The sequence below is a fragment of the Atractosteus spatula genome, chromosome 8, assembly GCF_055471065.1.
Source record: "Atractosteus spatula isolate fAtrSpa1 chromosome 8, fAtrSpa1.hap1, whole genome shotgun sequence".
In the NCBI taxonomy this organism is placed as follows: Eukaryota; Metazoa; Chordata; class Actinopteri; order Semionotiformes; family Lepisosteidae; genus Atractosteus; species Atractosteus spatula.
Genome location: NC_142713.1, coordinates 37221263 through 37234376, shown reverse-complemented (window position 1 = coordinate 37234376; position 13114 = coordinate 37221263). Strand labels below are relative to the sequence as shown.

Genomic DNA, 13114 nt, shown 5'->3' with positions numbered 1-13114 from the left:
ATTGCCGTCCAGTTATGCATATAAGCCTAAATCAAAGACATTATTGTTGTTAATTCTTTTTTTCTCAGTTCCAGCTTTCCCAAAGGTTACCTGAGCCCTTGTTGGTTTCATTTCTGTACCTTTAAAAGCCCAATTTCAAACCTGTAAAGAACACTTTAAAAATGCATCACCATAATCAAGATAAATATTAAAAGGGCCCAAATAAGAGTCTTATTCTGAAATGAACATATGGGTCACATACCCAATCAAGTCAGGTGTCCCTGCATGAACTAAAGTGAGCAGTATGTGGTCTGTACTCTGTAAGCTGAGAGACGTGTAAGAGAGACAAAAGCCTGGAATAAACAAGCAGTAATTGCTGCACATGTGATGTTCTTTCAATCAGTCTGTGAGGACAGTCAATATTCCTGACATTATTTGGAGAATACTGATGCTGATATAAGGGTATACCCAGCTATTCCCCATCTGAGATTGAAGCAACAAATAAAACTGAAAATGGGTTAGATAAAAATTAGAACAGGGCACTACCTAGTAGGTGACTTAAATGTAGATTAATGTAGTTATTATTAGATTATTTCATGCGAATAGCAAAATCAAACTGTTAAGACAAAATGAGAAATGTTGAATTTGAAGTCGTCTTAGGTGTTTGACCTACCATTCATTTATCTCTCAAGACAATGTGTGTCAGCAATAAAAGCTATTATGAAAGGAAACATCCCCTATGAACATGCACCCTTAAAGGTATCCAGTTATCCACTGAATTGCCACAGTTTTGTTAATTTAATTTTTGATATAATGATTGTGAAAGGGGAGTTCAAGCACCAATATTTTCAGGTAATTTCACTCTCATTGGATTGTTTTCAAACTGATTAATAATAATTTTGTTTTACATGATTTTTATAAGGACAGCAATTTACAAAGTACATGTAAGAATAACAAATGGTTATAGGTGCAACAGAAGATAGAAAATGGAATCGACACAGACACTAAGTAAAATTTTCTGAAAATACGGTTTTGAGTCTAGATTTAAATGCACTCGGGATAGAAGTCCAGGGCTCTGGGGCATCGCAAGAGAAGGCCCTCTGCCCCATAGAGATTAAACGTGCTTGAGGGAAATCTAGAAGCCCAAAGTCAGACAAAGGCTGCAAAGATAGGTACTGAGGTGCCAAGGTGTGAAGCCTTATAGGTGAGCATAAAAGTTTGAAGTTGACCCAAAACATGATAGGAAACCAATGCAAGGAGAAATCACTTGCATGCGACCCGGTCAGGATTCTAGCTGCCAAATTCAGAACATATTGGAGTTTGTTCAGTATGGATTTAGATACCCAAGTGAGCAGGGCATGCAGTAATCAATTGTAGAAACAAATGTTGACCAGCCTTTCTACGACAGTCAAAGACAACGTAGGATGGAGTTTGGCATTTTTTTAGACGTTTTTACAATATTCTGCATGAGAGGGTCAAATATCGCCACTAACTTCAGGTTTGATTGAAATTCGAGCACGGTGCTATCCACAGATAGGGTTGCTGCATTGACTTTACGTTGGTGATGGGAGGTGCCGAGTAGCACGACCTTAGTTTTTGCACAATTTTAAGTGAAGGAGATTTTAAGTCATCCAAGTTTTTAATCAATTAGCAGTTAGATTAATCAGCATTTCAACATTAAACATATGGAGTGAAAATCTGTGTTGCTTCTATGAAATGTTTTATGTTTTTACATTAGGATTTTCTTTTGCACTTGTTTGCTTTTTAACGTTTGAAGAGATCACTGGTCCCTTACAATGAAAAAGTGTTTGTGAAATATGAGCGTTTTTTCTTTCAGGAGGCATGCAGGGGGAACTGTTCAAATAATAAAACGCAATGTGGTCGTACTTTTGTATCTGTAATAGAAAAACAGAGAAGCTCTTTGTAAGTATACTGTTGTGCAATTGTTGCAGGTAGTTAAAGCTACCAGACAAATACTGCAGCTTGCCTTCACCTTGCATGGGGGCAGCTTGGACCCAGACTGTTGGACAGATAAAGTTCAACACTGCGCTTCCAATATGCTTACCTCTGCCTTGAGCGTATTTAACTCTTTTTGCTGTCATGCACAGTATGTAGTGAATGAAATTAAATTCAAAACCACTATATTGTAAATATTTTACTTATGTGAATTACTGTAGATACCTTTCTACTTAGATTTAGTTTTTAAATTAGTTAGACCAACACTATATATATATATTATACGAGTGTCATGAACAAACTAAGCTGACCTGTTTATGAAATTCATTCAGACTAAACTTTGATCCTTGGCCTCCCCTGGTTTGTATTGTTGCCTATGTTCTTATGTACTGCTTTTCTGAATGCAAGAATATTTCCTTACAGAATGGAATGCAGCACATTAAATTGAATTCAGAATAAAAAAATGCACTTTAATAGACCTAGGTCACAGAAGGGCAATTACTATAGATTCAATGAATTGATGAGTAAATGTGCTGTTCTGTTAGATCTTCTGAATCACCATTAATGTCTTGTGAAACGAGATGTATCTTAGGTCCAAACTTTTTCACAATTTGCATAGTCTCCACTAGTTACGACTCGGATTGAAAATTTTATCATTATAATTTGGAGCAATGCCAGAAGACAGCAGTATTTAAGTTAAATTAAGTAATTAAAAACTAATTAATTATCTTTTGGTTAACATATAAGCTCCTATACCTTCATCTATATTGAGTCAAAATTGACTTTATTTAACTTTCCTATGCAAATATTTACTTGTCCATTGAAAAACATATTAAAGACAATGAAATTCTCTTAAAAGGGGACATGGATAACCATTTTATTTTCCCCCTCACCTTGTCTGTTATAGGGTAAACTATATTGATATAATAATAATAAACTTTATTATATATAGCACATTTAAAGGTGGCTTCTCAAAGCGCTTTACAGAATGACAACAACACAACAATAAATAAAAAGAATACACAAGATAAAACACAATTACAATACACAGAGGAGACCATGGATTGTGGTACTAAGTGTAGCAGAGGGATAAAGAATGGAACCAGTTTAGTAAAGGCTCTTCTAAAGAAGACTCTGATATCCTTGGGCAGAGAGTTCCGGAGTTTGGGGGCATAGCAGGAGAAGGCCCTGTCACCCATAGAATGTAGACGGGCTTGGGGGACAGTTAGGAAACCAGAATTAAAGGAGCGAAGGTTGAGAGGTGGGGAGTAGGGCGATAATAGTTCAGACAGGTACTGAGATGCCAAGCCATGCAGAGCCTTATAGGTGAGCATGAGGATTTTAGAGACTGCACAGAATTTGACGGGAAGCCAGTGCAAGGACTCCAGGATCGGAGTAATGTGATCACTTGCACTAGACCTGGTCAGGATTCTGGCTGCCGAAGTTTGGACATACTGCAGTTTGTTCAATGTAGATTAAGATACCCCAGCGAGTAGAACATTATAGTAGTCGATTATGCTGCGCACGTGGGATGGATGTTAAGCCAGAATCGAATATCACCCCAAGGTTTTTCAATTTAAACTGAAGCTCAAGTACAGAACCATCTACAGATGGATGGTTAAACTATAGATAACATTGGCATATAATGCATACATATTAACTATTTCTATTATCTCTGAGATTGGCAGAATATTGTACAGGAGCACCATCATGCTATATTAGTCTATTATGCGCTGGATTTCAACCAGGAAAGGATAGTTAAAGGAGTGAATTTAACAGAGTAGATCTGAAAAACTCTATGTTCACTGCATGCTGAACCTGTATCTGCTTTTACATAAATAGGTTAACATTTCATCAGTTTCACAAATTAATGAATTAGTCTGTGCACTAAGCTTTGACATTAACTAGAGTATAGCTATTGTGTGTACTGAACCTGCATGGATCTCTATGTAGCCCACTGTCAGCAGTGCATCAAGGTTTGTGTCATTGACATTTGAGTTCAGTTTTTAATCATCCACTCGCCTTTGCATGTGTACCTTTTTTGTCTTGTCTCCAAAAGCAATTTACAAACACCAACTCAGTGTTGCACCCTACTTTTGATCCTACAGGGTGGGAGTTTTTTTTTCCATAGCATTTATTTATTAAACGGAATATACAGTATCATTGTTGTACATGACTTGCAAGTTAAGTGATGTGACTCGCGTGGTCCATTCAAGCCAGGTACCCCTATAGTAAGAGAGTATCACCTCCAATTATCCCACATTCCTGGATCGAAGCAGAAAGTCAGATTAACCCTTTCTGTATTGCTTCAACGTGATTTGGTTAAGAGTTTGCATGCACTGCAGGGAACTTTTTCCCTGGGCAAAATGTTTCAATGAGAATAATACATTTTTGTCCATAACCTGCCTTTAAACTCAGCCTTTTGTGAGCAATTCTGTTATCTCCTCTTTAAACTAACACTGTGAAACAGTGCTGTTGGTAATCAAATTAAGCAATGATACAATGGCTCTGCTTCAGGAGTTTTGCATTTTGCAATGGGAAATTCTAGAAGGGAATAAATTATGTACAATGAAGTACTCAAAAAGTGCAGCATTTCAGCAGTCCTTTTGAAAATAAATGAAGTATTATTTCAGTCCTTTCTTCCGGCATTGAGTTTTAGTACTTCGCAAGCAACAAGTAAGTTGGGGAAAAAATAACTTATTGTTTGTTTCTATACTGTTTGTTAGTGTTCTTTTCCTTGTCCAACCAGACTTTTTGAAGTTTTATAAATTATCTTTTGAAGTTTTGACACACACTTGCAAATCTTGACGTGATTGTATAGATATATGAGATAATTGGGAATTTTGTGAATTTTCTGAAAGAACATCTAAATCTGAAAATTTATACATTATATTATCTCATGACAAAGATTCATTTTAGCCCAGGACAGGTGAATTTGTCACATTGTTTGGCCACTGAATGGTTTTGTCAAACACTTTATGTTCTCTGGAACCACTTGGCTGATTGGAACAATGAGGTAGGATCCCTATCAAACTGTTGAAAAAAGGTTGCTACAATGAAAAACATTGCCGCTGTAGGTCAATTAGCGTTTTATTGAAGTACTCCCTGTGTTGCTGACTGCTGTCTTCAAGAATTGGTGTCCTATAAGACCATTTTTAAATACCTGTAACATTTGGAGAAATACAACTCCTGCATGGACCTGTCTGCTGTTCTGGGAATCCCTGTACCACTTGACTTGGCATGTTTCTTCCCACTCGACATCGCTTCGCACCTCCTCCTCACTGGTAGCAAACTTTTTTACACCTACAAGGGTCATCGTGTGCTTTGTGAATCATGAACCATAACTGCTGTTTTTCCATTAAGTGTTTGGTCAGTTAACTCTAAAATTAGCCTAGTAAGTATCATCCTGTTGGTAGTGGATTCACAATATGGTTTTATCTGTAAACCAGAAAGGTTGATTGACTGCCATTTTGTTCTCTTGCTCATACACAACCTGTAATGCAGATTGCTCCTCAGGAAATATAGTTTGAATTCGGTGTCTTTCTAGTGACAGTACAATAAACAAATTGTTTTCTGGTTAAAACATGATGGTAGCCTAGTTCTTTTGTGTAACAGTGAAGTTTGACCAGTTAACTTCAGCTTTGACTGTACAATTGTAATATTGCAATACAGGAGTTTTTGTGTAAACCAACAGCTGGCTCAGTGCCTTTTTTCTGTACATTCATACTGTTCTGTCTTGGGAAACACTATCACGAATGCCTTGACAGCTTTTGTACCTTGTGGTTTGCAGCAATTTTTTCATACTGGCATTGTGAAACATAATAGGCTGGCTCTTCTTTGGAAGCCATCATACTGCTAGCAGTTTTCTTCTTATTATTATGATACCAGGAGTCAATGTATTACTGAAAAATTGAGTAATACATTGATTATATGGTAAATACATCTATTATAGTTAACTTCTATATACTGTATGCCATGCAATTAAAAAAAAAAAATGAGTTTGGAGGGAAATATTTTTGTTGTAGCTTATGCTAATGAAATAACTCCATTGAAAGTTTTCCTCTGAAAACGTCTAGGAAGGCAGCATATTTAATATATTCACATTTTCAGTAGTGGTAGGTGATAGACTTTTGCTTCACAGTAAAACTTCATCTTGGCACTTTTAGTCTTGTGATGCTGTGATACTATCACAGTACCACCAGAAAAGAAACCCAAAGCTCAACAGTAATAATAATTGGAGTTTTTAAGTTATAAAAATGCCACTCATATAGATCTTTTATACCACATGTTATTGGCAAATCATTAAATGTTTAGTCTTAATGTTGTGTACAACACATATGATTGTTGGAAGGAAAGCTAAACAATTAACATACAGTAGATTGTTGGAGTTAACATGCCTTGGTTTGTCTTGGTTGCAATATGTAACTCATTACTCAGAATGATAACATGTATGTGAGGAAGTGTTTTGCAGGTGGACAAGGACATTTTAAATGCAAAATCGTCAGCAGTTATTCAAATATAGAGAAATTATGTACAATTCATTATAGACTAGACTAGACTCAAGTGTAGAAACAGTTTAAGTAGCACATCTGGATCTGATCTCTTGGCAAGTATTTTTGAGTCAGAAGTATTTGCATATCCCCATTTCTTGTCTGCAGATGATTTTTCCTAAACATATATTTTATGCTAAACACACATTTTGGAAGTACACCTTGAAACTGCTATGTACTGGTATTGTTCGTGACATTCAGACAGCAAGAGTAAACTAATTTGTTTTCCACCAATCTTTAGATCTTTAGTGTCTGTTTTTTCCATACCAGCATAATATATAGTACAAAGTCTCGTTTCCGTCATTCTTCTGTAGAAAGTGTGTTTGGTGTGCCTGTGAATGCAGTTATCTCACATTTGTCTGCATCTTGATGGTAAATAGCAGCTCTGTCAAGGCTTTTCCTGTTGTTGTCTGACTCGTTTGTACTTTCTTCAGGTTTGTCTGTCCCTCCAATTGCTTTGAGTTATTTGTGTGTTTTTTTAATGTGCTGCAAAAGCTTTTTCTTGACCTTGTCTTGATTTAAAACAATCTTAAAATATGGGTCAAGTTAAGTTGCGAGACTGAGAATGCATCTTTAAGAAAACTGTTGGCTTACAATGCCACTTGTCTGTCTTCAGCAAGAATACTGTAGACACCTTGCCATTGTTTTAGGAAAACCCTGCACCATGTCTTATGTTGAATTTTAGTGTGTGGAATGTTACATCACATAAGATCTAAAGCTGAAAGAGATAGGTCTAGGTTCCTTTTTTGCCATCTTAGAAGGCATTGTGAATGCTGCGACTGTTTTGCACAGTTTTGATAAATTTGCTAAAACATGATCAATTTGAATGACTTGGTTGATAGACAAATCTTTTTTTTTGTTTGTTCAAGGTTTGGTTTCCAAAGGTTAGATGCGAAATCATAAAATTGTGGCAGTGTTCTCAGTTGTTGCCAACATACAGCTCTTATTTATATCTGAGTCTTGGTTACCTACAATGTTATTAAAAGCTTCCTCAGGGCCTCAGCTGTATGACATGCGTTTATCCCATGTATCAGTGATCTGAAATAAACTGACATGCCAGAGTCCATTGCTCTGCTTGTCCTCAGTGAAGCAATGCGTTTCAAGAGCCCTGCAAATGCTACTCTCTTTATCTCAGCATAAATTGTTGCAATTTCTTTTGTTCTTGAGGAACATGTGACTAGGAAGCTTGTACCTGTAGGTGAATTTGCCAGGGGGGTTTCTAAATCTACTTCAAATTGCAGATTTCATTCACTTCCATTTGGTCTCAGTAATTTAATATAGGCCTACTAACAGGTGATTTTTACATATTGTAGCGTATAAGGTACTGTATTTTCAAAGCATACAGTACATTTGTTTGTGGTTATACAGAGGAAACATTGTTTTTATTAGTGCCCCAGGGGTTTGTCTTGTGGTGTCTGTGCTTCCACAAGCACTATCATCAATGTGGAGAATAAATCTAAGAAACTGTTCCCACAAAAATAGTGATTTATGACAAACAGATGATGCAGGCATTTCCCCACAATGGAAGTGACTTTTTTAGAAAGCAGGTGACATCTTCTTTTAATTTAACAGTATGACATATATTTGTTTTTCCTATTTGAGCTTCATTTAAGTGTTTCAGAAACACTTTCAGAAACATAAATACAGCTGGATAAAGAATGGAAGTCCCCATGAATACACACATCTATATACAGTATGTATGAAACGCTAAAGGTGTCTGCATGGAAATAGGTTTATCTGTGTACAATTTTGGTTGTTATTAGAAAGGAAATCAGGAAGGAGGGAACATTTTTTTTATGGTTCTGTTTTCTGCAGTACTGTCCATGTGAGTGTGAGTTGTAGGCTGCCAGTTTCTTCCTGTCGTGGGTATTGTTGCTAGGTGACACCTTGCACCATAAGCAAGTGTACAGTATCGACAGTCAGTGTTGTAAGAAAGACGGTCTGTTCTTGTGCTGCACTCTACACATAATTCAGTAGAGTTAATTGAGATGATCTATGGATAAGCAGGTTGTGTTAATGTTTAATCTATATTGGTGTCCTTGCAGTTTCTCTGTGTTCAGAAACAAATCTGGACAGAAATGCTATTTGCCTCCCGAGATGCTCCATAATTCCTAAAATTCACCAAATAATCCTATATTGTGGCATGCATTTTTTTATTTGTCATTGTTTAATCCTGTAACATAACTGGAAATAAATCCGATGTTAACATATATTTAAATAAAGGCAAATATTTTTTTAATTTTAAGCAGTTTTACTACAGTACACCTAATAAAAGGTTCAGATGTCTGACAATTGTTTTAAATTTATTTGATGTATTGCTTCCCTTTTCCTGAATTTCATATATTACTTAATTAAGGGGACTGTAATTAAAATTTCATATATCTTTAGGAAAGCTGAATTTTTACTACTGATAAAGTGTCCAGTTCTACAGTAATTCTTAGATCTCTTCCAAGTAATGCATTATCAAGCAGTAATGCCCCACTTGCTACCCATTAAATTATTATTTTAATAAAGACCTGTATAGGTGAATTCAGCAAAACATATTTCCAAACATATACAGTATACTGTAGACAGCATCATGGAAGAAAAGGCACAAAATGTTTTTATTTTGGAGCTAAAATAATTAGCATTGCTTTTGTGTGCTTAAAAATATCCCTATCCCTATCATTTTGATGTCATACTCATTTTAATTTTCAACAGTTAGAGAAGTCGAAGTTACCATATGTTCTGTATGCTCCAATGCTCTTTCGAAAGAAGTACTGTTCAACATCTGTCTTGTCTTATACAATCATGTTTGAACCTGAGTGGATTACAGTTTTGAATAAAGAATGCCAAAGGCCTCAAATGTAAATGACAGTTGAAGATGGAATTCTTTATTGGAGTTAATAATGAAAGCTCAGGAGAAAGATTACATCTCCCGTCTGTCCCATCTATTGCTAGGATATGCATACAGCCTTCAGTTCAAACTATTCCAGCATTCATTGAGCTAACACTGCACCTCTACACTCTTTCATGCCACTAATGCAGCAGCCTCTCTGCTTGCCATGTAGGGATCTGACTATCTTCATGCTTCTGGACAGGCCCTTAAAACCTTCTGCCTCCATGCAATCATATTGCCAGTGAGTTTCTCAGTATGTATCAAATGGCAGTTTTCTTGTGTGGCAGGCTTTATTGTGGTACAAGGATATAGAGTCTATTATCTTGTATGCTCATTTTAGGTGTTGAATATTTAAGCAATTATACTCAGCATTACTGTATGTAGGGCTCACTCAGTACACTATGCCATGTCCCTAATCCAGGCTGTTTCCTCTCAAAACCAAGTGGATGAAAGCTAACATACGTGCATTAATAAATGTTTTGTTTTCGTCACTTTTACATCTATATTGGAGTTTGTATCCTCCTACACAACCTCATATAGCCACAACCAGACTAATGCAATCTGTACAACATCCCTTTTGCAGAATAGTCATCATAGACCTCATCCAGGTGGGGCTGCACATTGGTGATGGTGGAGGGGAGACCCCATTACCTGTAAGGCACTTGAGTGGAGTTCCCAGAAAAGCACTATATAAGTGTAAGGAATTATTATTATTAGTGTTAAATAATGCGAGACAGTGTTCATGTTATTGGTTAGAATTTAGACATTTTAACATTCAGTATTTATTTAATAACAGGATTTACTGGTGTTTATAAGGCAGTAATTTTTATTTTACAGCACTAAGATTCATAATGAGATGTGTGGATGCTAGCACAAGCTTCCTGCTGCATACATCTGGCTTTTTGTAGATTTTCAAAACTTGGTGTTAAAGTGTTTTATTACGCTGTAACATGGGTCATCTGCACCCATTAACCAAATTCTCTCTTCCAGTAAGTTTCCTATTATGGGAAAAGAATGTGAGCTATTCAGGTTTTCAGATGTTTCAGTTATAGAATTTAAAATCTGTATTTGATCATTTAACAACATGTAGTTTACTGAAAATCCTGCCCTGTTTATTGAAATTGCAGTTGGCCTATAAATGAGTGGTTTCAGAGTTTGACAATAAGTATTTACTTTTAATTGTTTTCTGTAAATTCCCATGTTCCAGAACCAGTCTTTATTTAACTTGAACTGGACATAATTAGAATTATAGGGTAATTGAACCTTGAATATTGGGGATCATTTTCCCTTTTCTTTAGACTACAGATCATGGAATTAGGAGAGGCACTCCTTAAGATTTATTCTAAAAAAACTTTCTTTAAAAAAGCCTGTTCAGAATCTCAGGAATATTTAAATTCATACAACAACAAATTTAAATGGGAAAATAGAAGAATATCTTCTTTGGAAAGTCAACATCTTGGAAATTTCAGATAAAACAGAAGGAAACAGGTTCTTCAGATTAATGACTTCAAAATACTGTGCAGCATGGCTTTGTATGTGCAGCCATTATGCATCATGTTACGAGACTCCAGCAGAGAGGAGAAAATATGAAACCCACAATAAATAAGTATAAGATCTATTTATTGGCCATATGCAATTTCTTGTATTAGGAATTTGTCTTTTCGCATACCCCAACTTGCTCTCCATGAGCCACACAGGGAGAGAAGCTTGGGTCAGAGCGCAGGGTCAGCCATTTATACGGCGCCCCTGGAGCAGTTTGGGTTAAGGGGCTTGCTCAAGGCACAGCGGAGTAGGATTCCTCTGCCGGCCGAAGGATGCGAACCGGCAACCTTCCAACCACAGGCGTAGATCCTTAGCCACAGAGCCACCGCACCACATCACTGTACCCGTAGTATTCCTGTGTGAATATAAAGTTCTGTGCTGTGGTACAGTATTACAGCTTTGCATTATAAAAATATACAGGGCTATTCCAGCACATTTCACTTAGTTGAAAGTCCACATGCCTGGATGGGTGTTTGTTAGAGCAATGTAAAATGAGTATTTGATTATTAGACGCAGCTTGCAATTAAAAATGAACTGTTTGTGAGAGTTTATACATGGAGGTTCCTGTTAATTTGTTTTTCAGGCACAGTCACACAAAAAGTACTTTATTTAAAATCCGGTTGCAGACAATTAGTATATGACGTCGTGGAGAATGACGTTATGAAGAATGTATTTCTTCTTTGGCCAGATAAATGAGTTTCATTTCTTTGCACAGAATGCTGATTAATCAGTACTGCATCTTGGGACTGCTCTTCACATCAAACACATCAAACAGGGTTATTTGTTAACCCTTCTCAGATATTTCTCTGTAAATAAATGTTATAATATATCCAGTTATTATATCATTGTTATTACAATTACTATTTACTTTCTGTTTTTTTGGCATGGCCTCCGAGTCCTCACTTTTTATTATTGAAATATAAAAGAAAACAAAGCTGCCTACTGTATGTAAGGATATACTATGTTGAGAGCACAAAAATCAAGCACTAACCATTCAATAAGGTGTGTGAGATTTAAGGACTGATGCTGATAAGTTATTTAGCATTTGTAAGGAAACGCAGTGTATAACTGCTTTTTCATATTGTACAATTATTGTATAACTTTTCTGTTTTCTTTTCATAGGTAGTTAACCGTCTGGCTTTCAGTTGTAATAAGAAATAAGTAATAATAAGTAATAAGAAAACACTTTTTTTGTGGCAGCTAGAGGCTCACATCCTTTTAATATTTTTGTGACTTTTATTCCAACACTTTCCTGTCCACTATGTCTGATGTTTTTCTTAAGATTGGATGAAAAATCAATCAAATTAAACTCCATTGGTTTAAGCATGCGCTTTTCAGGTTGAGATAGGATTAAATTACTGTAGTTGCATAATGCTGTCTGCCTGCTGTCTCTGCAAACCACACAGCCCCCCACTGCCTCTGTTTGTCATGCTCTTTTTTATTCCCTGGTGTGAGATGTTATTATTCAGTGCCCTTTTACATCTTCTTTTGACTTCCTCATGTGTCCCGTGTTTCCATATAAACCCAGTGAAGATCTTTTGTTAGTGTGAAAGCTCTTAGGCCTGAATGTCTGTCCATCATTACTGGAGAGTTTATTGCTGCAAGTTAGATACTGATACTGTTACGCTTAATTTCAGAAGGCTTTTGCCCTTCTTATTTTGAATCTTTGAAAGGTGCAGAAATAGTTTGGAAAACAACTTGGAAGTAGAAACTGGAATAAAGCACAGAATTCAGTGGGTTCCAAATATCCCAAAATATATTTTTTTATTTTGTTAGTTTCCTTTTTCTTTGCTCCACTGTTATGCCTCATTGATTCCCCTTTGTCCTTAAATGACGGAAGCAGGCTTAAACATGAAGGAGGTGAATGTATGGTGTTTTAGCTGCTGCACAAATTGAGTCTTAATTATGGCTTAAAAAGTGAGAGGAGGTGGTACACAGTGATTGGCACTGCAAGAGTTAATCTGCCATAGTTGTGCATTTGCAGTACCGTGTGATACTGTATTCTATCTTGATACAGTAGAAACAAAAGCTACATAACAGAAATATTTACAGATTGCTTCAAAGTATTATAATATAATCATAATATAGCACAGAGCATAGTCACAGGTGTCTTCATTTAAGTCCACAAAATACAAGGGTAACATTTACTAAATACTCACTACAGGTGTGTAAATAAATCTTTCTCTGGCAGGGATTACACTGACGAGAT

At 36.2% G+C, this 13114-nt stretch overlaps 1 protein-coding gene across 1 annotated transcript in view; it reads left to right on the top strand.

The window, feature by feature from the left end:
* The window catches only part of dock4b (dedicator of cytokinesis 4b), a 159034-nt gene that overhangs the window by 29417 nt on the left and 116503 nt on the right, over positions 1-13114 (top strand). The window lies entirely within an intron of this gene.